This window comes from Acyrthosiphon pisum, chromosome A2, assembly GCF_005508785.2.
Source record: "Acyrthosiphon pisum isolate AL4f chromosome A2, pea_aphid_22Mar2018_4r6ur, whole genome shotgun sequence".
Classification (NCBI taxonomy): Eukaryota; Metazoa; Arthropoda; class Insecta; order Hemiptera; family Aphididae; genus Acyrthosiphon; species Acyrthosiphon pisum.
In genome coordinates this window covers 34331499-34357172 of record NC_042495.1, presented here as the reverse complement: position 1 = coordinate 34357172, position 25674 = coordinate 34331499, and positions in this window count along the sequence as shown.

The following is a 25674-nucleotide window of genomic DNA, read 5'->3' as shown; positions in this document are numbered from 1 at the left end:
TTGTACAACAATGAAACTTATTTATATTAATTATTTAATCAGAACTAATTTTTTATAAAGGTTTTTCAAATGTTATTTAAAATATAATTGTATAGGTACAGATAAAAACAATCAAGGAATCATCTCTGTTATTTAGTTGATGTACCTCACCGTTAAGAATTCCAACGTAATGGGTGTGTTAAATTGGAATTAAATCGTTTTTAATACCTAAGCAATGATTGCATATTATGCTTATTATGTACAAGAAAAGTTTATTTCACATTATTTAGAATTAAAACGTTATGAAACATTTACGTTAAACTTGATTAACGTTTATATTAAAACAGTATCTTAGTTTTTTGTTTACATATAACGAGTGACACCATACAGAGTGACAAACACCAACATCTGAACAGACGCTACAGCACAATTTAGAAGTCATAATAGATGTTGCATCATGGGGGTCAGGGTTTGGTATGTGATACCTTTCTGAATTACACGTAATTTAATAAAACCAGTGTATTCATTGGTCCACTTAAAATCTATAGCCAAATATTTTGTATGGTTAATAATAAATATTAATAATAAAATAGTATCGATTTATATGAATTTATATAAAATATATTCACAACACCTATAAAACTTTTGATATATTATGTATATTATTATTATACTTAGGTGCTGAAAAATCAAAACTCAAGGATACCTAGTGAAACCCAAACATTCGTTAATTTACATTCAATATTAAACTGGTAGGTCAACATTTTTGATCGACCAAAAACCTCACCTAACCAAAAAAACATATTATATTAAATTATTTGAAACGGATAACGAGATTCAAATTCTTTTATTGTTTTAATTATATAAATACGACGTTTATAATAATACAAGATAAAAAAAAAGTGTTTAATAATTTTTGTAATTAATCATTTGCATTTTGATGTAATCAAAAACTGAATAGATGAGTGTACAACGCAAAACAATTTGCTACCCTGTGTATAAACTAACACTAATAGATAACAATAATAAATTATGATAGGTATACTTTAGTATTTATGACCAGATGATAATAATATGTAGGTATGTACATACCTATATAATTCCGCATGAATATTTTAATACACTAAATTTTTTACATTATAATAATATTATTATGTTGTAATTTGTAATCGTAGGTGTCCGTTATCGCTTAGCATACCTATAGACATTGATCTTACCTATTCAACATCGATAAAATATGTACGAATGTAACTATGTATGTATATATGTACTAATGTATGTATGTATGTATGTATGTATGTATGTATGTATGTATGTATGTATGTATGTATGTATGTATGTATGTATGTATGGATGGATGTATGTATGTGTGTGTATGTATGTACTATAAATATATATTTTTTTGTTTGAAAAAATATTTATTGTAAAGAAAACATTTATAATACAAGTAAGTAATAACATTAAGATTATAATATATAATGTGTGTATGTATTTATGTACATATTACCTATGTATGGACGATGAGTAAATTCAAAAACAGTATAATCGATACTTTGCAGAAGCGTCGTTAATTATGAAATTTACATCTTTACAAATTTCCACGCCCCAGATACGACGTATACCATCGTTACGTACACTCAAAGTGTATTTTAAAATGTAATTAAATTGGTACGGGAAAAAAAATATCGAGAGGAATCGAAACGATACGCGCATCTTATCTCGTCGATATAGCGGCGCGACAGCACGTTGTAGGTTACTGGTTGCCGACGGGCAATGACGCCCACGACCTTGTGGTTTTTATTAGTTAGTATTATAAGTTATTGAGTATAAACTACAGTGACGACCTAGGATTATCTTTGGCACAGTAGCGCGTGCATCGGTGTAAGTGTATATACTATATAATATAATGTGGGGAGGCAATAGTCGTGTATTTTATGGAAAAACTTCTAAATCGTAAAATGTTATGGTGTCCCGAGTCCGGAGCCGATCTAACCATACTAACCGCAGACTTAATGCTATTTACGTATACATATTGTTATTATTATCATTAATATTAATACGATATTTATCTAATTCGGAGTGACTTATTTAGCACAATCCGAGCGAGTCGATATCGCGGGAGATATCAAACACTTACTATTCCTTATGAAGAACATAAAATTAAATTAAAATAAAATTTAATTCCGAAAATGTTTAATTTAATAACAAGTGTCCATCTATGTAATACCGTAAACATCTAATTATTTATTAATATAATTATTCAAATCTCGATTGGAAGAGAAAACAAGTACTTAAGTGCAATAATAGATATGAAATTGTTATCCTTTTCTGACGGACTTATTTTTATATAATTCAAAATTATAATGTGCATAATATAAACTTATTAAGAAAAATATCTAATACAGTAACGATAATTACCTAACTATTAAGGTAAGGATTAAAATGATTGTGCTTTTAAATTTTACTTGGAAAATAATATTAATCATACTGTACATAATTAATTGCATACTCTCTAAAATTCGAACGAATAGTCTATAAATATAATATATAAGACAGAGATGATTATAGTACTTTTCACAAGTTAACTCTTTATCAGTTAATCCAATCGCCATGCAGTTTTATTTAAATCATATAGAATACGTCATATCATAGAACAAATTCTAAGCATAGTTTAAATGAATTCTGTCCCAGATTGAGAAATAATTTAGGAATCTAGAATTCCCCATCGGCACCATCTGTCCAGTTTTTAAAGTGAATTTTGCGTAATATACAACAAACTTTTTATATAATTTCATTTAGAATATATATAAATATATACAGAATGATTCATCAATTATGCTCATAAGCATTTTTTCCTTTAATAATTAATTAATTTGATTTTTGAAATTTTTAAATATACTCAGACACTAAGGAACGACTAAGGAATGACCTGTGGCGATACAAACTTCAATTTTTCAAATGAGAACCCCCTTTTTTATTATAAATTTTTTAATGGATCATTTTTTTTTTTTTTGAAAATGTTGATGTACCTAATTCATATTTAAAATTAGTAGTTTCTTAATTATTAAAATGTTTATATTAAGGATAATGGTACATAAAAATGGTTTTTAAGAAATCTATAAAATAAACGTATTATTGGAACTAGTATTTATTACAATTGGGCCATTTTTACAAATTATTAATGTTGATAGATTAATATTATCTAATGACTAAAATGTTCAACCATTGGATCTTTTATCCTCATAACACAAAATTAAATAACTCTAAACTACTCGTTCAAATGTTGAACTAAGTACATCAACATTTTCAAAAAAATTATTAACTAAATAATATGTTACAGTATAAAATGGGATTCTGATTTGAAAAACAAAAGTTTGTATCTCCACACGACACTCCTTGGGAAGGTAGTACAATTAAATCTCAAACATTTTAAAATATGGTCTCTAAGTATATTTAAAAAATGTTTTGCATTTTTTGATACTTTAGAGTTAAACTACACACACGAATACGCATCATGTGAGGTCCGCGATCTACCACAGGTTTATTCCCTACCTGATAATATACTGTTTGCATAATCACCGAAACCTAGCAATATCAACGTATGCCGTGTCCAGATAGCTTGTATAGCTATTATAAATTATTCTGTTATAATAAACTCATACTAATGAAAGTATAACAGTGCCTAAAGATAGTCTTTGTTGTAGAAAAAAATTGGTTTGAAAGTTGTTTCTGGTAGCAAATTTGATCTATTATTGTTACTTTGGGGAGAGCGAAAGGGGATCAAAAGAAAAATATACAGGAACTTTTCAAAATAATCGGTAAAAAAATAGTTATAAGCGACTATTTTTATACAAAACTAGTTTTTTTCAACAAAATTGATATAATTTTTTTGTAGTTAATCCTAATTAATAGCTGATGAGTATTGAATTTTTCACAAAATATTTATATTTATATAAATCATTTTAATTATAATTACTAATTTATAGACATTAAATAATTTAATACCTACTATAATAAACACAGACTTATTAAGGGGATTGGAAGCGGATTTTTTTTGTTTTTGTCCATCATACGTGGAACATACCTAGGTATTTAGACTTGTTTTCATTTCAACGTACCGATTAATCTGGTAAAGGGTTAATAATTCTAAAAACAGATTTGAATTTTTCGTCAAGTTTGCTTGAGATAAACTTTCCCAGATTTTTAATTTTTTGATTTTAACTTCTCCATAAATATTAATAGTATTCCATTAATTAATTGATGATTTTTATTTTTATAAATAATAATAGTACCGAATTGTACAGTTAATACTGTGTAGTGTGTCCCCACATAAAGTTTGGCAATTCACCTATGATATTATATTATATTATATTATAATGTTCATATAGCTAGAGTCTGGGAATATCAAACAATTTATAATAATCAATTTCATTCTATTCATTAACCATTTCATTAGTCTTTTTTCATTTAGATATTAACATTTTTTAATCATATTCAACGCATAGATATTTAAGTTATAAGTGAAAAATAAATTAGTTTGTAATTTTCTTTTAATCGATCAAACATTAACAACTTAAATAATAGTTGGCAAATTCCCACATAGACGACAACGTCTTATAATAAAACCAACTCCTGGAACGCTTTAACAACGCACGCCAATTTATTAAGTGTTATTTCCCGGTAAATCAATTTCTGCATTAACGATATAAATATATACTTTTACGACTAGAAATCTTCTACGCCATCGTCTCCCGAGGACATTTAGAAATATAATTCATTTAATAACGCAGTCAATACCTACAATCTGCAAAAAATTATGTTTAGCTAATAATAAGTAGCATAGTAATAGTAATAAGGATTCGATAACACGAGACGATTATCATAAAGTTTAGCGTCTACTACCATTGTCAGCTAATAAGTATAATATTATAATTATACAAATTTATTATTATGTAATAATACCAATTTTTTTTTCAATTTCCTTTTTTTACAATTTCACGACACACTGATATAACTGATTGGTAGTGAGTTACTAGGAATAAAACCACTCCGTCCTCACTAACGACAATATGTTAGGATTCATTCAAACCAAAGTATATAATATTCTATATTATGTATAATATAATATCACGATAATATATTTATAACTAAACTTAACATTTTTATTATTATATTATGATATCGCAGTAAGCGTAAATACTAGTGAGCAATTCAACAATGCCTCTTAATCGACCTAGCCTAACACGGGCTAACCTGTATGTGTATCTCGGTTTTAGTGTAACTCAGTTCATTTTGGATAGCTTTATAGTGCTTTATTGTCTGATGGTAAATAATAATTGAACTACGTAATAATATAAATACATGTATATTGTATACCTAGGTAGTTGGTACAAGTATAAACACATTTATTTACATTTTATTTTCGAGAAAATCTCAACATATATGTACACCGTTACTACGTTAGTATATAATGTTGCGAACCGTTTGTAAATGTTCTCATACCTTCTCAGAAAGTTAAATTTTTAAACAAGCTAGTTTTACTGTATTTACACTAAATTTTTCTGATGAAAAAAGGAGCCCGAAAGTAGAAACAATATTAATTTAAAAAACCTTATAAACTACAAGTATTAATAATAGAACAAACTAATATTTATCATATATATATATATATATATATATGTAGGTGAAATAGATTATATACATATTATAGTGCTTTATTTTATATCTTTTCATAGGCGAAGTCTGGTATAGTCTCGTACAACAGCTAGCTTATATATTATATAATTTATATGCAATTAATACGTTATTTTTGTGGTCCAGAAATCTTTTAATTATTTCAGTTATAGTAAATTTTTATTATCTAGTTTACACGTGCAATCCCCCTCCCCCCACAGCCATGAACAATAAATTCCACACAAACACTGTGTGTAGTATGACGTTAAGTCATAAACTTTTGATATTATACTTTTTAATCATCACCGTTCAAAATATTTTCGTGATTATTGCAGTACAAAAAAAAAAAGTACCTATGCTTAAAAGCAACAGTGAATCTGTAAATAAATCACACCGATATTTAGCTCGGTTCTGATCAAAGTCCACAGGAGGAAATCCGATCGTAAATCCCCGTCATCAGATTCAAAAACGAGGGAACAACAACGACACGGTATAAATGTCTTGATTGATCGGTCACCTCCAAGTTTACGTACTGTATACATAACCGTTTTATAAATACATAATACATATACATTTATAATATCTAAATACGAAAGACTTGCAAGGTTAACGTCATTGCAATGTAAATATTGAGATTTCTGAAATTAATAAATTATTATTTTGATTTCGCGAAAAGTAAACCGTCTTAGGTACTACGCGGGCGATTATATCACTGTTGTTGTTTGTAAATGTTTTTACCACGTAGTTTTTAATCTTTTCATTTTGTAATGTAAAATAAATAAATAAACGTATAATATTAAAGCCGTGGTATGTTGAGCCATTCAAAATAAGAATTTTTTTTTATTTTATTCGTTATAATGGTAATTATTATTATTATTATTTAGGTATATTCTCTGGTCGGCAGATGTTTCGATAATTTAATTAATTTTGATTTTATTATTGCGTGGTGACGTTTATGTTATTTTTATCCCGTTATAAGATGTGACACTATCCAGACATTATTCTAATAATAATAATGTTTATTGTTTATTGTACACAGATATAATCACATTCCGGCGTTTTCGTTGAATTACGCAATTCGTTAACATAACATAACGAAATATTATTATACGCAAAACATACTTGAAATATATAATAATAAGCAAAACATATAATATATACCTACTACGTGTGTCCACAAATGGGTCAACATGGGTATCCATATTTTGTAATTCTGACTTAACTATTGGATCATAAATGCTATAACTTACAATTTTTTAACTCTTGTATTTTGCGAATGAACAACAACTTAACTTTTTTTGTGTACCCTGTTTTTGAGGAGGTATATGCCTTTTACTTACCTCTAAGTACCTACCAATTATTGTTATTTAGTTAATACTTATTATAATTTTTAAAAAAACGACCACCGCCACTGGAGTTAATATGGACGAATACCGAAAATAAAATCATACTTAAACAATTTAATGAATTATCAATAATAAATCATTAGGTAAGCTTTAAAGTTTAAACCATGTGTAGTGTTAAACATAGCGCACTCGCAAGTAACTTAACGCGTTATAAACAATAATAAAAGTCGTAAGTTTACGTTATTATTACATTATTACAACCACTCATGTATAATACTATATACAAAGATACAAGGGTGGAGTGAAGGATAGGCGTGTGCGTCGTAAATCATGTGTACGAAAACGGTGCAGGTATTCATTTAAATATTATTAATCATCGCAGGTTTTGTAAATATTATTAATCATCGCCGGTTTCGTAAATATTATGATAAATATATGATATACTTATTTACACTGCAGTAAACGCGCTGCAACTTAACTTATATAATATAATATTGTTATATATTAAAAGTTTAACGCACGTGCCGTAAAAATATTAAATTATATACCTAGTCTGATATATTGACTATACACTACGTTTATGTCAAAATATCAAGTCTGGGCCAGTTACCTAATTTTTATTAACTCGTGAAGTTAAGTTTAAAGTTGTAAAAAGTTACATTTTTTTTTTAAATTTATTACCATTACCATCTTATTTACCATATTAAAGTGAACTGATTTATGTACGGATTCTAACATTATAGTTAGACGTAGTAGAATTATAGGTACTTTCCAATGAGAATTTTAATAAGTATAATATTATTGTTTATGCTCATGCGTTACAGAGGAAAAATATGCACCAAATCTGTTTAAAGACACAAATATACGAAATTCTGTAGATCAACACAGTATTACATGAAAGGGATTGGTTTGGTATTATATAATATTATATTATATTATGTATCGTATATTATAATAGGTAGGTATATTATATATTTATATTATTATATAATACGCATCTGTGCATGTATAGATCAAATTAGAAAACGTGACTGCCGACTACGTAATATATACTTATGTAGGTAGGTACATTGTACTGCTTTGCTTTGTTTTGTTTGGGCTGTTTGGCCTATTTTCTATAGCTGACTGGATAGACCTTTAGCAAAAAGTTCTTGAATATTGGTTTTGTGTACTTAGTATACCTACTTATTTTGTAGTTGTTCTCCGTTTGTATATTTTGTCAATAATAGGAGTTCCGGTGTCCCACGGTAATTTGGGGCTTTATTACGGCCTATTGATTGAATATTTATTCGAAGAGATTGTTGGTCTGTGTAAAAAATTGATTTTAATATCGTTTTTGAAGTTATTTTATAATTTTGTTGGTTTTTACCTATCGTAGCACAACTTCGTTTCTTAAGAACTTCGACATGTCCGTCATTGTTCTGAGCAATATTGTTTATGCCAATTCTAGTTGGCGCAGTTGATAGGGTACAGGGCGTCAGGCTGCGCTGACGTAAGTTAAAGCAAGTGTGATGTACACTGTTAAGGCTATGAAGACGTGTGGTAGCTTATTTTGTTGAGCACCGGGTAAAGCATTCTGGCTCTTAGGATAATGTTTGTAATATAGTCCTTCACACGGTTTTCTTTTTTTGTCTTTTGGTCCTCTTGATCCACGTAGCTAATTGTAATACCTATAGATATTTTGTGTTGTTTGATCATCCATTTGCGATCGCTTCAAGTAAATTGTCGGAATGCATAAGGGTTTCGTGTTGCCAAACAAAACTTACCTACTGATTTGATTATTCAAATGTTAATTCCTTTTGTTTTTTTTAGCGACACCTTACCATAGTGGAACTGGTATCGAAGGCACAGTGTCGGTGTGAGGGTCGCAGAATCGGTGTGTTCTCTCGCTGGACAGATCATAGGTGGACGTATAATTATCACTTATCACCAGTGTATCTCATCATTGAATAGGTCACTGTAATAGACGTGTTAAAATGCATATCAACATGAATTGCGTATCACTTGACATGCGCCAGATAAGGCGCGGGTCAGGCTCTATTTCTAAAACATGTTTATAATGTTCATTGTATATTATATAACTATTTATAGTTAAATTAGTAGTTCATGTTTCTATAATTAATGCGATCGGTTGAAAAATATTTTCAACAATTATCTAATAGGTAGTATGTTATATTATTAATAATTATATCGTATAATTTATTAATATTGTTATAAACATAGAAGTCTATACAAACGTAGGAACATTAATTAAATTGGTGCATCGGACATCTATATATATATTATATATTTATAAATTACGGTTAGTGTTGTAAAATAATTATTGTTTTATAACTTAAAATTAATATTTTAACATTTAAAACTTAAAAGCTATGACAACGGGCTCGATAGTTAGAACATTTAATTATAATATATTTGTACATATTTTACGCGTACAAATTTAAAGTTTGATTATTTCTCGTTTTGCATGAAACACGATTAGTGCATTAGGATGACATTAGTAGTAATAATAATAACAACATACCTACTATACATATTATATATTTTGGCACCAGTAAAAAATCATTTATACTACACTTTTTGTGCAAACACGCTCTAATAAACTTCAAATTCGCATTTCATATATTATTTAACTATCATAAAAAAAAAATTAAAAACCATGTTAGGTACAGACACGCACATTGGCGCTGAAACACCACAAATATTGTAATAGCATTTTATTATTTATTTTAAACGTTGAAACTGTTAATTTTTTAGTACACACATTTTCGACCAGGAAAATAAAGCTTTACGATTAGTTTAATGGATTTCCAAAAAGATATTAAAATGTTCTGCAAAATACACATGTATACATACATATTATAGACAAAGTCATATGAGCACCTACGTAAACCTTTTTATAATGTTTCAATTGAATTTTGTTATCGTAATATTTGTAAAACGATATCATAAATAAGGTTATGGACACCACTATTGTACGCATAACGTATTGTACATATTATATTAAATCGACCATGAACAATAATTATACATATATATTATGTTTGTTGCCCGGGGATAAATAAAACCAAGATGGTCAATCCACTTGCGATAAATGGTAATAAGAAACTTTTTTTCTTATGTGTATCCCATTGTCAACATAAATAAATAAATAGGTACCTATGCAGTTATGATTTTAGCGGGTAAGACACTATAAAATGACTGATCTATTTCCCAAATTTTCCTCGTCAAAATTGGTAAGCCTCAGCCATACACTTAATAAGTATTTACATGCAAATTTGTCTTTTATATAATATTTTACATTAATAAGCAAAAATTGATACTGGGAAATGAGTGCACACTACTGTGCAATGTATCGGTTTAATCAAGTCTTCTAGTCGTAAAGTATTTCACAGATAAGTAAAAATCAATAAATATTATTGGAAAACCACAATTCCCCTCAAAAGTGGTGGAAAACATGAATAAGTAATTTTGAGAAAATAGATATTTACTTTTAAAAGAAGCATCTTCTATATTTTATATTGTCAAATAATGACGTTATCGTCGTGGAAAAGTAATTGTATTTTAACATTGCATTGAACGCGTAGAATATTAAATTATTATTATAATATTATAATGTATGTATATTATTATATATTTATATATAATAGGGATTGGCTTTCGCCATACAAAAAGCGTTGCACAGTTCGAGATTGAGTTTTCCGGAAACTAAACATGCAAAAAAAAAATGGAAAAAAGTCTCGCAGGGGTACGAAATACTAGAAAAAAATACACGACCAATATGCGGTTCCCATGGTGTCCATTATTATTATTATTATTTTATACTATTGTAGTAGACACAGGGTCCGTTTCATTAAAGCTCAATACTATGCTATTTATACGCTCTATATATTCAGTGAACACAATCACAATAAAATAATATTCTCTTATAAGTCATATAGATAATATAAGTGTATGATACTATTATATAATATATTTGTATATTTGATATTATGTTATGTATATCGACGTCCATGGATTCTATAAAAAACCACCGGTTTGAGGTAATTGTTACACGGACAATTTCCCTTTTCTTTGGGTATACAAATAATATAATATAATGCATGGCATGAGTACAACACGCATATAATATAACTATACGTGTAGGTATAATATTTACAATCGTTGATGTTACGCAAAAACCTTAGAAACATTTCCACAGCTCAAAATGGATCGATGAAACCAATTCATATTAATTATAAAATTAAAACGTAGAAAAAAAGGCTAATATATTACTATAGTTCTTCTACAAATATAATATTATCTAATATATAAAAATCTCGTGTCACAATGTTTGTTACCAAACTCCTCCGAAACGGCTGGACCGATTTTAATGAAATTTGTTGTGTATATTAAGTAGGTCTCAGAGAGGGATGTCAACTATTTTTCACATCCATATTTTTATTTTAAATGTGGCTCATACAGGGAATTTTTTTAACCTACGACAATTTATTTTATTTTTTATACAGTTGCCGTTGGTTACCAAACATATTAAATTATTTCGCAGAATGTGTTGCTAAGCGCAATAAGCGTGTGTTGTGACTGAACTCCTCCTAAATGGTTTGAATGAATTTTTTTGTATGCGTTTGCGTTTATTCATCTGATTTTAGTACGGTTAGGTTAGGTTAGGATTTTGTATTAATTGATTATATCAATCCACCATAGGTAGAATACGACAAACTTGGTATAACTTTGATACTTTAGAGTTAAATCATACACTAACGTACATACAGCACGGGGTCCGCGATCTACCGCAGATAGATTGCCTACCTGATAATGTACTGCTGCGAATCAGAATTTTTATTACGGGCAACGGAAAAGTTAAGATTAATTTTGAAACCATACACCGAATATTAAATAACGAATTGAACAAAGTTTGAGTCGCATATAGTTGGTACTCTTAATGGGCAACGAAGTGCACGGGTTCAGCTAGTAATAATATATACATAATACAATTTTTAATATATTAATATCTCACCACATTTTTACGTGAGTACCATACAGTACCTACAACAATACGTATATCTACTAAACGTTAAAATAACAAACAGGGTGATTCATCAAGCTCACCTCCTTTTTTCTTTAATGATGCAATTATTCAAATACTTATTTTTGAAATTTTAAAATATCCTACTTTAAGAGTTTAAGACAATACTTTTGTGTGAGTAGGTACTTGAGTTTTTTTTTCCATTTAAGAAGTGTCCTGTGGGGTTGTGGCGATATAAACTTCAAAAGTTTTTTTTTTTTTAAGAACTACCCTGTTTTACCTTCAATTATTTAGCGGGTGATTTCTTTTTAAATGCTCACATATCTAAATCAAAATTTGTACGAGTATTCTCTGATTTATTAAACCTTATATACCAATCATAATAATCCATAGTACAAATAGCCAAGGCAACCAACTATTGGTATATATAGAAAATTTAAATATGTTTATACCATTGTAATGAATGTTTACTGTTTAGTCGTGTTTTTATAAGTTATTTTACCATTTTTACAATTACCTATTACACATCGTAAATTACTAATAGATTAATAAAATGTATCTATTATAATTTTTATTATATAATATAAGCTATAATGCTTCTTGTGCTATCGAATTTCGTATCAAACTTTTATCGTGAATATAAGCAAATAAATATTACATAAAGTAAATAATGTATTAGCATAGTATTTTCTATTGGGTACCTACTTATCCTTAGTACATAATGTTTAATAACTCGGAAACTAATAGTTTCAATTTTCTAGTTGGACGCGAAAACAGGTAGGTTTGTTTCCAATTCGAGAATATTCAGTCTTCATATCACTATACTTAATCTTGCGATAACCACTTTCCAACAAAACCCGGCGTCCGAAAAACTTGATATATTTATGTGATATTATTAAAGATGGTATAACAGTTTCTGGGTTATATTTGGGATTTATAAATTATAATACTTTATTGTTTAGGTACAGTTTAAAAACATTATCTTGTGACCTACCAACAATTGGCACACACCCACCAACGAGTCGAGACTCACAGTAAAAAAGATACTACCTTAAATAATGCTACATCAGGTAAGTCCCCCGGGGGGAGGGAGGGGGGTCATCAAAGATATCGAAGTGAAAAAAGGTTGTTTCTACTGATAACTCTGGTGGATATCTAAGGTTTTGTTCTTGATGTAGCACTAGTGTAGTCTCAAAAGCTAAGTCTAAGTGTCAATTTATCAGTCATATCCAGTGTAAATAAGACCTGGTTGGCCAATACGCCTGTGGACTGTGGTGGTGTGGTGGATTAGATATTTCAATTTGAGTGCAACTGGGTTCCGGACGATTCTGGTGTAATTTACTAGAGATCAAATCAGGACGTGGCTAGAATTTGAAATTTGAATACGATAGTTGAAAACAGGGGTGTTCTCATTTCAAAAAATAGAAGTTTATATCTCCACGAGATACTCCTTTAGTAGTACAAAAAATCTCGAAAAATTGAAAATTGGTCTTAAAGTACCTATATTTAAAAATTCGAAAAATCAGTTTTTGTACATTGTTGAAGAAATAAAAGGAGGCGAGCTTGCTTTCTTGCCCTGCATATATATTATATATGTCTATAATGTATAGGATGTATCATATTTCATTGTCAGCATAGTTATTTAATGATTACGGGTCAATAAAATAGAATTTCAATGAATTTTATGATGTGTTTATTTATTCTTGCTTAAATAGGTAATTTTTTAACGGAAATTCAAAAATGTGCCATACTAAATGTTTTAAATTTTAACAACATTTTCTTAACGGATTCTAGTAGAGTTTTCTTTCTGAAAAGTGCTTATCAAATCACCAACGTCCAACACTGTAGCTCATTATTTTATTAACTATGAGCTACGACCGAAATTCAGTAAATTAATTACTTGTTTTATTTAAATAATTGGAATAAATACTTGTTTGTATAAGTTTCTATCCTAAAAATGAGATTTTTTTATAATAATATAAGTATTGCATTAAATTTCATATTTAAACTTATAAAATTGTTTTCAGATTATATTTTATCATGTTTAGACTTCAAATATAATTAAAAATAATATCTAAATATTTATCCACAATCCTTAAAAAACCATGTGTACAGCGACGTATGATACACTCCATATAATATAATACATAAATATATCATAGAATATTATTAAGTCCACCTATAGGTATGTGCAACTTTAATAGAAAAACTGTAATTACGAGTCTCGTGCAGAACGACTTTATAAGTGCAACATTTTGAGGGATAGGATATTTTAACAATGAAACTTTATAATGTTTTTGTCATTAAATATGGTTTTTATTTTTCATGATTTTCTCAAAAAAATACTGACATTTTTTTAGATCGTTGGAAATAACCGCACACTAACGATTCGTACAACATAGTGTAGTAGCAGTATACAATTATTTGCCATGCGATTATGTTTCAGAGTTATGGAAAGACGTGGGCAAGACAGTTTTAAAAAATTTTCCACAAGTAAATCATATAATATTATTGTGTTGCATAAATGTTCAGAATTTAATACACGATTATTATAAATACACATCACAAATTTCGCATATACACCACGCTGTAAATTATTTTTTTCTTCAAAATATGGTTATTATATTATTACGTCTTTGTTTCTCATTTCCTTTCCTCGCCACGCACACCTTCGACGATTTAGCCTGAGATATCACGGAGGCTATCACCATTATATATATATATATACATATATGGAATTGTTTTCTTAATATTGTTATAATAGAATTCGATAAAAAGAAAATCCAATCATTATTTTTGTAATATAACGTAATCTGACCGCCATGCCGTGGAGGCGCGACGTCAATCGTGTTACACGAGAAAAGACTCATCCGGATCGTCATCAATAATATTGGTTAAAAACACTACCACTATTCGTATAATATAAAAGTTATAATACTGGGAGACTAGTCACATATAGGCGTCAGATTACAGAAAGTGAGCAAACGATGGTTATAATGAGATGAATACAAAAATAATAATAAACAAAAAATGATTCATCGAAAAATAAAAAGCTAGTCGATTGGGAGAGGATGGAAAATGATATCGATAATGATACCGAAGAATAAATAATATTATGCAGGTCTATAATATTCGAGGTAATAATTCTTCTCACGATTTTTATTCACTTATTCATAGTTTTTGTACCAACGTAGCGATGATGGACTATTTAGAGCCGCACTTCTCGAGAAATATTTTATCTGGCGATCTTTACCCAAAAATGTTTGACCACCACGGAAATTAGGGTTGCGTGGGGACAGCAGTCACATATTTATGGTGGATGGGATAGATCTCCCCCCCCCCACATGGCCTTTTTTTTACTATTTTGCATTTCAAGGTAATCTATGTTCAGATAAGTATTTCGGTTCTTTCCTATTATATGAGACCTACGGCTGTCATCGCGACTATACCACCCAAGACTATCTCCGTTATCTTGACTACCGTTCTTATTTTGTGAAACATCACAATCCTGTTATCTAAGGACTAAGACTACTAAAATGGTAATTTTCTGTTATAGGAGACTACCTTATTTTTCTTGCCTTCTTTGATATATTTTAAAATAATATGTATTGTGGGGATGGTCAGAATGAAATAAAGAAAAAAATTAAATACATAGTAATATTATTCGTAATGTATTTTACACGGTACACGCCAAAGTGCTAAATTTGCCGCGGCGTACGGAAAACAATACAATAATAATAATATGTAATATAAAATGGTAAATCCACAAATAAAATAATAAATGATTTATGTATTAGAGGATGGGAACATTCGAATTATATAAAAAAAAAATAAATACATAATAATTATTCGTAATGTACCAAATTTGCCGTGGCCAACAACAATTACAAAAACTAATAATGTACGTAATGATAGTAGGTAAAGATATACAATAAAATAAATATAATCGCAGCTTATTTAGTATTATTTTAATTCAGCTATAATAGGTATCAGCTAAGATAGGTAGTCTTGGGTGGTAGTCGCGATAATAGCCGTAGTCTCGTATAACATGAAAGTATAATTTTCGTAGTCTTAGATAACAGGATTGTGATGTTGTCAAAAAACAGGGTAGTCTCGTATAACAGGAAAGTACCAGTATTTCTATAGTATTATAGAATAAAACACGCTGTAGTAGATACTTGGTAGTTGGCGTACCTACATTTTCTTAAAACTTTACACGACAAGTAGGTAACGTCAATAATTGCAATAATAATTAATTCAGATTCTGAGGAAATAAAGTATAACCATGGGATATTCTAAACATATATACTATTTATTTTTATTATTATTAATGTTAAGGATTCGACAATGGAGATCATTAGCCTGGGGTATTTTTGGGGAGGGTACTGTAGGTTTTTAACACGTGTGTATATATGTGGTAAGAATTTGTCACTAAAAATCTCGGGTGGTCACCCATCCAGGAGTTAGTGAAACCAACCAGTGCGTACCAGTGGGTTTTGTAACTAAATGCACACACCGTGCCACTCTGAGCCACTAATTGCAAATATTGAAATATATTATACCCACATATTATTCATTTTAAGAACTCAATACGCATAATATAATAATCTAATACGTTCGTTAATGTTTGAATGTTCAGTTTTCAGCTTTGTTATTTTAATATTATAGTCCACAGTTATCCGTTTCTACATTAAAGTTAATGATAGTTAGCTTCCACAGTTACAATTGTCAAATATTATTTTTTTTTAAGCTATCATAGCATATTAACATAAAACGTATGAATCCAAAAAAAAAAAAAACTTTATTTACGTACTTCTCTACAAATAAAAATTGCGTTTTGAAAACCTTGTGGTAATTATAATATAAATGTACACATTTCAATTTATTAGAAAAATACCTTTATGTAGTAATTTGTTATAGGGTTAGGTCCGTTATAAGAAACAGTATTTCAAAAACAGTGATCCTGTCACTAAATATTTTATATTTTTTCCTATTTGTTATTGAGGTATGATTATTAATAAATACATATATTATCATAATATATTCATATTATTAGAACAGGCTAAATGGGTTGACCTTAATGCTTTATCAATTGTCACCAATCACTTATACCACCAAGATATGTAATTGACGAGCTATGTCTCAAAAAAAGAATATTTAAATTTGTGTTAGAGATAATGGACGTCAAATTGTAAATATTTATTGCTGTATTTTATGAGTAATATAGTAAAAAAATAGTGTTAAATTCCACATATATTTGAAATAGGAATTTCGTTTTTAACAATTTATAGTAATCTCAAGTAACAATATATACTAGCATGTATGTTATATAATATAATACTTACCTAGTGTAATAAATTAGAACAACGTATTTTTTATTTATGATATTAAAAAATTATATTAATTTAAAGCAACATATTGAGTGAGAGGGTGGAACCCCTTCCCCCCTTGAGTTAGTGACCGCTGGATAAATTTATATCTCCCTCCCCCAAAATTCAAAAACCTAAACACGTTACTGGGGAGACACAATGCGCCACGTGCCATCCGCGAATGACTTTATCAGAATCTATCTAATCGTATACAATATATAATATCATCATAATAACACTTGCTTATAAAATTATAATAAATAATAATACCATGTGATCAGGATAGGTTATATAAAGAAGGGTTTGAGACTGTAGGATTTATTGCACTAAGAATACGCGTTCAAAATTACCAAAAAAGCTCTGAAATAATTATTTTAGGGTAAAAATGGCGTCAAACTATATAAAATATAAAAATATGAACTCATATTATGATACCTATCATAATATTATAGATAACTGTAAAACATCCCTACATATTGAGTAGGTACGCCTTTTTTTTTGAAAAATATAACAAAATATGTTACAAATTTTATTTTATTTCACTATTTCACTGTTTCATTAAAATTAATTTATATCTTACATAGAATATTATACAATAACCGAGAAAAGAAATATAAATGCACGAAGGTTGGAACAATTAACTAATACACAGGACTAGCACTAGACACTAGCTACGAACAACAAAATCGCGGACACAAAGTTGTACGGAATTCGTACACATGCGATGTAACTGCACTCTACCTATTGGTAACACGAACTACGTTTATGTTCAAAAAACATACAGCATAAAATTCTGATAAGATAACCAATAAACAAAATACAATATACCTAAAAACTTCCCATGTTAAAAGTGTTATAATGAATAGGTTAATTTATAGATAACGTTGCGTCGCATGTGTAGTACTGCGGTAGCGTACAACTTTATGGCCGTCCTCCTACCCACCCACAGTCAACAGTATCCAGTCCTGTGTAGTTCATGGTTCGAACCATAGTTATTTGTGATATCTCTGTGACAAATGATCGTAGATAATATAAGAGTTCTATATTATTATATATCTTGTATTATCTATGCAAATGATATCATATAATATGATATATATAATAGGTATATTATACATTCTTTTTTTGGGAAATAAATAAATAATAATAATATATGATACCTCTGTAGGAAGAGTGCTACACATTGGCGCAAATAGCGTTTGAGATTTGGGGGGGGGGGGATAATAGGGCTATAGGGCCTTACTTTGATAATATTGAATAAGCTTAAAACAAAATATAGGAAATGTTTGGGGGGGACTATGGACATTTTTGGGGGGGGCTTAGCCCCTAAAGCCCCCCTATTTTCGCCTATATTGCTACAGTACTTAGGCTGTATGTACGATTAATATGTTATAGTTATGTGACTTTCTCAAGAATCACGCAGCAGCCAAAAATTAATTTCCCGGGCTGCGCCGAGGGCTAGGGCGGTAAAGCGCAATTATTAGCATTTTCACCGCATAATCATTGTTATCACGCATAGGCACGTAAATGCACGTTACAGCGCATCTATAAATAACATACATTATACATATTTAATATTACTATATATAGGGGTGCATAGTAAAAATTTATCTATATCACGCACTGTCATTATTACTCATTAGACTACCTGCATAACTCAAAATTCATCAGTTTTATATGACACGTGTATTTTGATAATATTATGAGATGTGTACAATAAAAAGGCTCCATAAACATAAAACACATATTTTCGTAATTTTTCGGTGGTTTTTCCCGTGGCATTAAATAACTATTGAGAAAATCGAAAAATGACCTCTCTAAAGTACCATCTTGATCCAATTTGCTAAAATATAAGGTACTATATGTTGAAATCTAAGCACTCCTTTTGGAAGAAATTTTGTATACAGGATATAAAAAGGAAAAAAAAAATAAACACCATTATAAAACCAATAGCTTCCTCGCTCCGCTCAGAATCTAATAGTCTTTAATTTTTTATGTATATTGTATGTAATTTATTTTCACAGGAATAGGGACCTATTTTAAATGTTATGTATTGTAGTATTAATGGTTATTACCTATACATTGTTAATTTATCCAGGTTTTAACTGCAGAAATCTAAACTGAAGATCGCCATATTTCAGTTGACGGCGTTCTTCTATTTTATACAGAATACGTTAACATACCTACCTAATAATTTAGATGTGAAACACCCATGCTTAAAGTTGTGGAATTTTCGCATTTTATATTTTAGTTTATTAAAGTCAAACACATTTATGTAAAACTTCCACATAATATATTAATGGGGCTATAGTACACATATTTCACTTTAACTATCTTAAGCCCATTTATAAAATTACTAACAAACGATAAAAGTGTTTTTGAAATAATAATGACGTGGAGGGGAGGGCATAAAGTCACCAAAGTAAACCTTCTTGAATTCCAGTACAACGCAGCATACCAAACAAAAGACGGCGAATTCTTTCAAAAAACATCAAGTGAAAGTAATATAATATAGATCCAATGGCATTCATATTATAATTGGCACGTTGGGACCGAAACTAAATAATTCATAGCTGGTTATTAATTTCTTTTACGAGAAGCTATAATATATTATTAATACGATGTTAACATGGGTTGTTACTTCAACGCAGTTCGTTCTCTGAAATTCTATCTTGGCCACGACTGCTGTGGCTGTCTAATCGAACAAAGTCTCTCAATTTGGTGATAGTAATGACAATGACTACCTAATGAGTAATGACTAATGTTATATATTTGGCTAATATCAACGATCATCATTACACTCACCCCAAATGTCATAACTTGACATGTACCTACCTACTACGTACGTCATTTCCGAAACACAAAAACACACTTTAAATTTATACATAATAGGTACCAACAAAATATTTTAGAATATTATATGGAAGATGCGGAGGGGCGCTGCAGTAAATTAGCACTCCTCGAGTAGGTACTAGGTTTTTTCTCGGAAGTCGTTTGTTTTAACTTAAGAAAAAGCAGTTCAGTCCTATAACTTTATACTTCTTGTCCGGGTCGTGCACGTCAAATTCACTTTCACGTATTTGTGCACCACCGCCGTTTGTATAGTATACGTATTAACTGAGAATTAGGTAACTGTCGAGGGAAAACGAATAACATATCCGTACTTTAAAGATCCGTTTTACCCGTGATGTAGAAAATACCGAAAAACGGTTAGAGTGGATTTATTTCTCTTTATTTTCGACATTTATTGTTCCGTTAAATACTACAATAATATAATTTTATTTTTTAGCCACACTAATAAATCGATAAAGAAGACATTTTCTGACGTTCTTAACAGTTAACAATATTTTTCACATTGGTTCTGTAGTGCCTACTGATAAAATATAAAACTTCACTATTTTACTATAATACTCAAAGGTTTGAGAGAGAAAAAAGGGCAGCTGTCAAGTTAAACTTGGTAGAATTTGTCATTATGAACTTATCAAACATAATATAAAACGTTTAGAATACCTATAATAATAACAAATCTTTCGAAGACATTCTCATTAAAAGTTTCAAAACAAAATATTTTAGTTTTTAAAAATAAATAATTTGTTTTAAATATTATTATTATCTTTACTATTTTATTAGCTTGGGGTGTTTTAATAAAATTATACAAGTTTAACGAATTGTAAAAGTACTTACCGATACAGTCACAATTAAATTATTTGTAATTAGGTACCCATGTATAAATATCTCATCATTAACTATCCCAGACAACCCCGAAAGATGATTAAAAATATAGCAATGTCACGACCTGCTTATCTAAATATATTATATTATGTATTATGTAATAATTATATTAAATATCTAATAAATAATGTTTTAATGTAATGTAAATATAATATTATGTAGGTATATGTATCATGTATAGACAGTATAGTATTCACTACGAAGTTCTTGACTGGGAGGTCTCTTTACCCTGTACTTCTTGTGACCATTGTCTAATATTATCTATTTATTTATAAATTAACATTATATTACAATATATTGTCCAATGCTTGCAACATATACTTGCCTAAACTAAAAATGATATTAAAATATATTATGTTTAAACATAATAACTCATATTAACAGAAAGTTATGCACATCATGCATAATTTATGCTTATTCGTTAAAATCTAAATCCATATAAATTTATACAAGTCGTATTTACTTGATTCCGAATAAATTAAAAGTAAATTATACACGATTTGTATTAATTGTTTTTTGTCCAGTAAGTATTATATATTAATATATTATGGTACCTACGTTGAAGGATTAACACTTTTATATATACAGTATTATCAAAATAAGCTTAGAAAATCTAATACATGTATAGTAAGAGGATTATTTAATGCATATTGATATTAAACTTTCAATAGCCTATTATACACAATTCATTTTTAATTAACACCATATAATTAAACGAGTAATTGAAAATGTATAACATACGCTGAAACTAACCCTGTATTTGCTAGACAATAACTGGCTGGCCCTTACAAGCACAGTACTGGCCACAATGTTGGCTAGTGCAGGAGTGCTACAATAGTGCTGGAAAACTAGTACTAGCAGCCAAGTGTTTACTCAATCCAGCATACTATGGGCGCCGAATGAATTGTGAGCAAAGGCCTGTCATAGTGTGCCGTGGTTGTGCCAAGCTTTGGTGAAATACTGGCATATAATTATGGGTATTAAATAAATCGTGAACCGAAGCTATTTCGTATACAGAGACAAGTCGACAAATAACCAGGGAAAACTATCAAAACCAAGACACACATCCTGAAAAACTATTTAGACGTTATGACGTTTAAACTTTGAATAATCATGATTTACCAATATCATACTTATTATGTACGTGTATTGAGTATTCCTATATACCAAATATAGCAAAAGTTTATCTCAAATATTATAAATGCATTATTTATTTATTATTTTACTGGCGCACTTGGCACTACCCTGGTAGAATGTGAAAGGGTCTTGGGTTCGAAAATCATAAGTTTGAAACCCGTAAGTTGGGACACCGAGTATATTTTGAAAGATCAACTGTTCGAAAGGTTATACTTTCGAAAGGTCGTAAATGTTTGAAAATACACCGTTCGCGCTGATATGAAATAATAATACCTATATAGACATTAAATTTTATTGCCATGCACTGCTGTGTGCAAGTGTACGCGTATATGCACGTACAAAGTACATCCTATAAATTCAGATATGAAGTATATATTGTATATTATTGGTTTACCTTCTAATAAGAAACATATAACCATTATTGATTTTACCTGCTAATATAATTTATACCCGAAGTATTATGTTTTTTTCTCCACGTTTAGCACGCTCAGTCAAAACCGAGGTTAAATCAATTTTCATTTGTATTTTTCTTTTAATTATTATTAATGTTTTATTAATTAAGCTAAACTTTGAAATAACTGAGTTCATACTAGGCATATTATACAATTTAAGTATTTTCAAAAACGAAATATTGACTAGAAAATAGAAATGTTAATAATATTACATTATTCTATCTTTTGTAATTTATAATTTCCATTTATTGCCAGACAAAATTATACTTTTTCACGGATAAATTAATTTTGGTTTGAAAATAAATATATATATTATTTACTAGCTGATCCCGCGCACTTAGTTGCCAGTAAAAATTTACCCTTAAAAAATTGTGATTGCTCAACTCTTTTTGGGTATAACTCGTTGTAGTAAGTGGAACTCAAACACCCTAGTAGGCAATCCAAAAAAATTGTCCACCGTTCATTTTCAAATTCCTGTTTGAGCATCTCCTCGGGTCGGACCTACCGGGTCTAATTGTGAATTCAAACCATACAGGAAACCACTCAAACACTCATAAAAAATTTCATCAAAATCGCCCCAGCCGTTCTCAATTGATGAATTACTATACATTGTTCATACTATTTTTATATAATATATAGAAAGATAAAATTATTCAATGAATAAGACGAAAATAATAGTTAAAGACACAAAAGTCGCTATAAATGTCATACAATAATAATATATGGACATAGTATAGTATTATAGTATATCACTATATTATACGATTTGATAGTCCCGAAAAAAAAACAATATAAAGTTAAACCCAATTAAGAGTGTTTACGATCGAATTTGGCCACGATAAAACGGCATGCCAAGCTTTGTTAGGAAATTTGTGGAAATCTTCAAGACCTAGGATAATATCGGAAAATCCAACTTTATGAACAATAAAACTATAATTATTTACGACCGTCACCGATGGTTGAACTCAAGACTGATTTCAATTAATTTATCAGATAGCTGTTATTATTTTTCCACAATAAATACGTAGTAATATCCATACAATATAAGCGCGATTTGTGTGAAAATGAATAAATATTACGATAGTTATACATTTGATTCGTTAATATTGATGATCAGTTACAGGTTGCATGGCGGCTGTCATGTAAAATCTGCAATTCACGGCATACATCGCTAATATAAATTTAATAATGCGTATTATATATATAATAATAATACAATAAAATAAGTACGTTATAATATTATTTTATTTCTTCCAACCAACCACATTAATATCATGTGATTATAAATAAAAACAATATAGATATATTATATTGTCTAAGTAAGGTACACAGTATTTATTTTGAGGTGAAGGTGAATATAAATATAATATAAAACCTTGAAACTGGAGTCATAACTCATAAGCTTCAGTTAACCAGAGCATGAAAATGTAGAAAAGATTGTCGCAAACACACACGGTAAGTTTATGCTTAACCGTACCTATCAAGCACTTTTGAGTGAGGGTAGAGGGAAGCTTGAACACCCTCACCCCTGAAACTTTCTAAGCATCTCTTATCGTACAATTTAAATGTCCAAAAATATATACAATATCATACACAGATAAATAATTTATACCTCACGAGAATACAATATTTGATAATGTACCTAACTCTTATACGTTTAATAGAGATTTGTTGGTGGCCAATGAATAATTTTGTACGCAATTTTATTTTATCATACAGAGTAATTACGTCACTACGTTATTCAAATGTGACGTGATATTATCATCGTAAAATATTCTAACCAGTGATTAGATGCCGTACAAAATGATGAGATATCCACATTCGTGTAGGTATTGATTTTCTAAGATAAACGTGTTTAGCATTAAGATGATCGAATGGTTGTGACGACGGCGTAGTGGAGTGTAGGAATCTAGGTTTTCACGCAAACTTTCCACCAAACTCGGCGATTGAACGAATTTCGTGGAAACCCAATCGTCAGTTACACCGATGATATATTTATATAATATAAATGTAAAATATTACGTAGAAAAAGATTTTGAAAAAAAACCTATGCGATGGTAGAAAAAACGGTTAGGTCGGTGGTGGAAAGTCTAACCTGTTGATTTTTCACCGAAAATCGTGGTCAACCGTAGCACACATGCACACGCACACTTACAGGTGAGTCTATACTCTATAGTCTATAGTATACTGTATCGTAGCGTAAGGTTGAAAAATACAAATAACTTTCAATCACTCACCTTTACATGGCGACTGCTAGGTGTACGTATTATATAGTCGTCCGGGTTCCTATAGTTTTCGCTCTCCACCCCGGCGGTGAGGGTATAATTATGTGCTTACGGCGTGTGGGCTGACAAAACTGACGATGGTGAGTGCGTGTGACAGACGATAGTGGCGTGTGCGGACTGTTTGAGCCGGAGAGCGACCGATGTGAGTTGTAGCTGTACTCGTCTTCACTACCGCCGCCGCCTGCCGCCTTAATCGACGCGTGCGCGCCGACACTCAAACAGGTGAGACTGCGCCCCCGCGGCCCTTCCACAAACTACGATCGCCCTCTCCAACTGACAAAGCGGTTATACGAATTTCTGCTAAAATTTATCGCGTTAATTGTGTTTTTATCAATTGCAATTGCTTGTTAAAAAAAGATAATAAAGCTATACGTTGCAATAACTGTATAATGGTTGTCTAACCTAACATATTCCATGTAATAGATAAATATATAATAATATAGTACATTTGATTAAATTGTATGATAGTTAATATTATATAACGTGGACCTATTCTTAGTTATTCAAATTTTATAAAAAAAAAAAATAACAATAATAGCTGAATTGTCCATTTGAAGCACACTTATTTATTATTATATACAATTAATTAATATAATGTTTGAGGGCAGATGCCTCAGCCTTCGATCATTCATTAATTGTAATGCTGATCAAATATAATAATATTATGGGCACTCA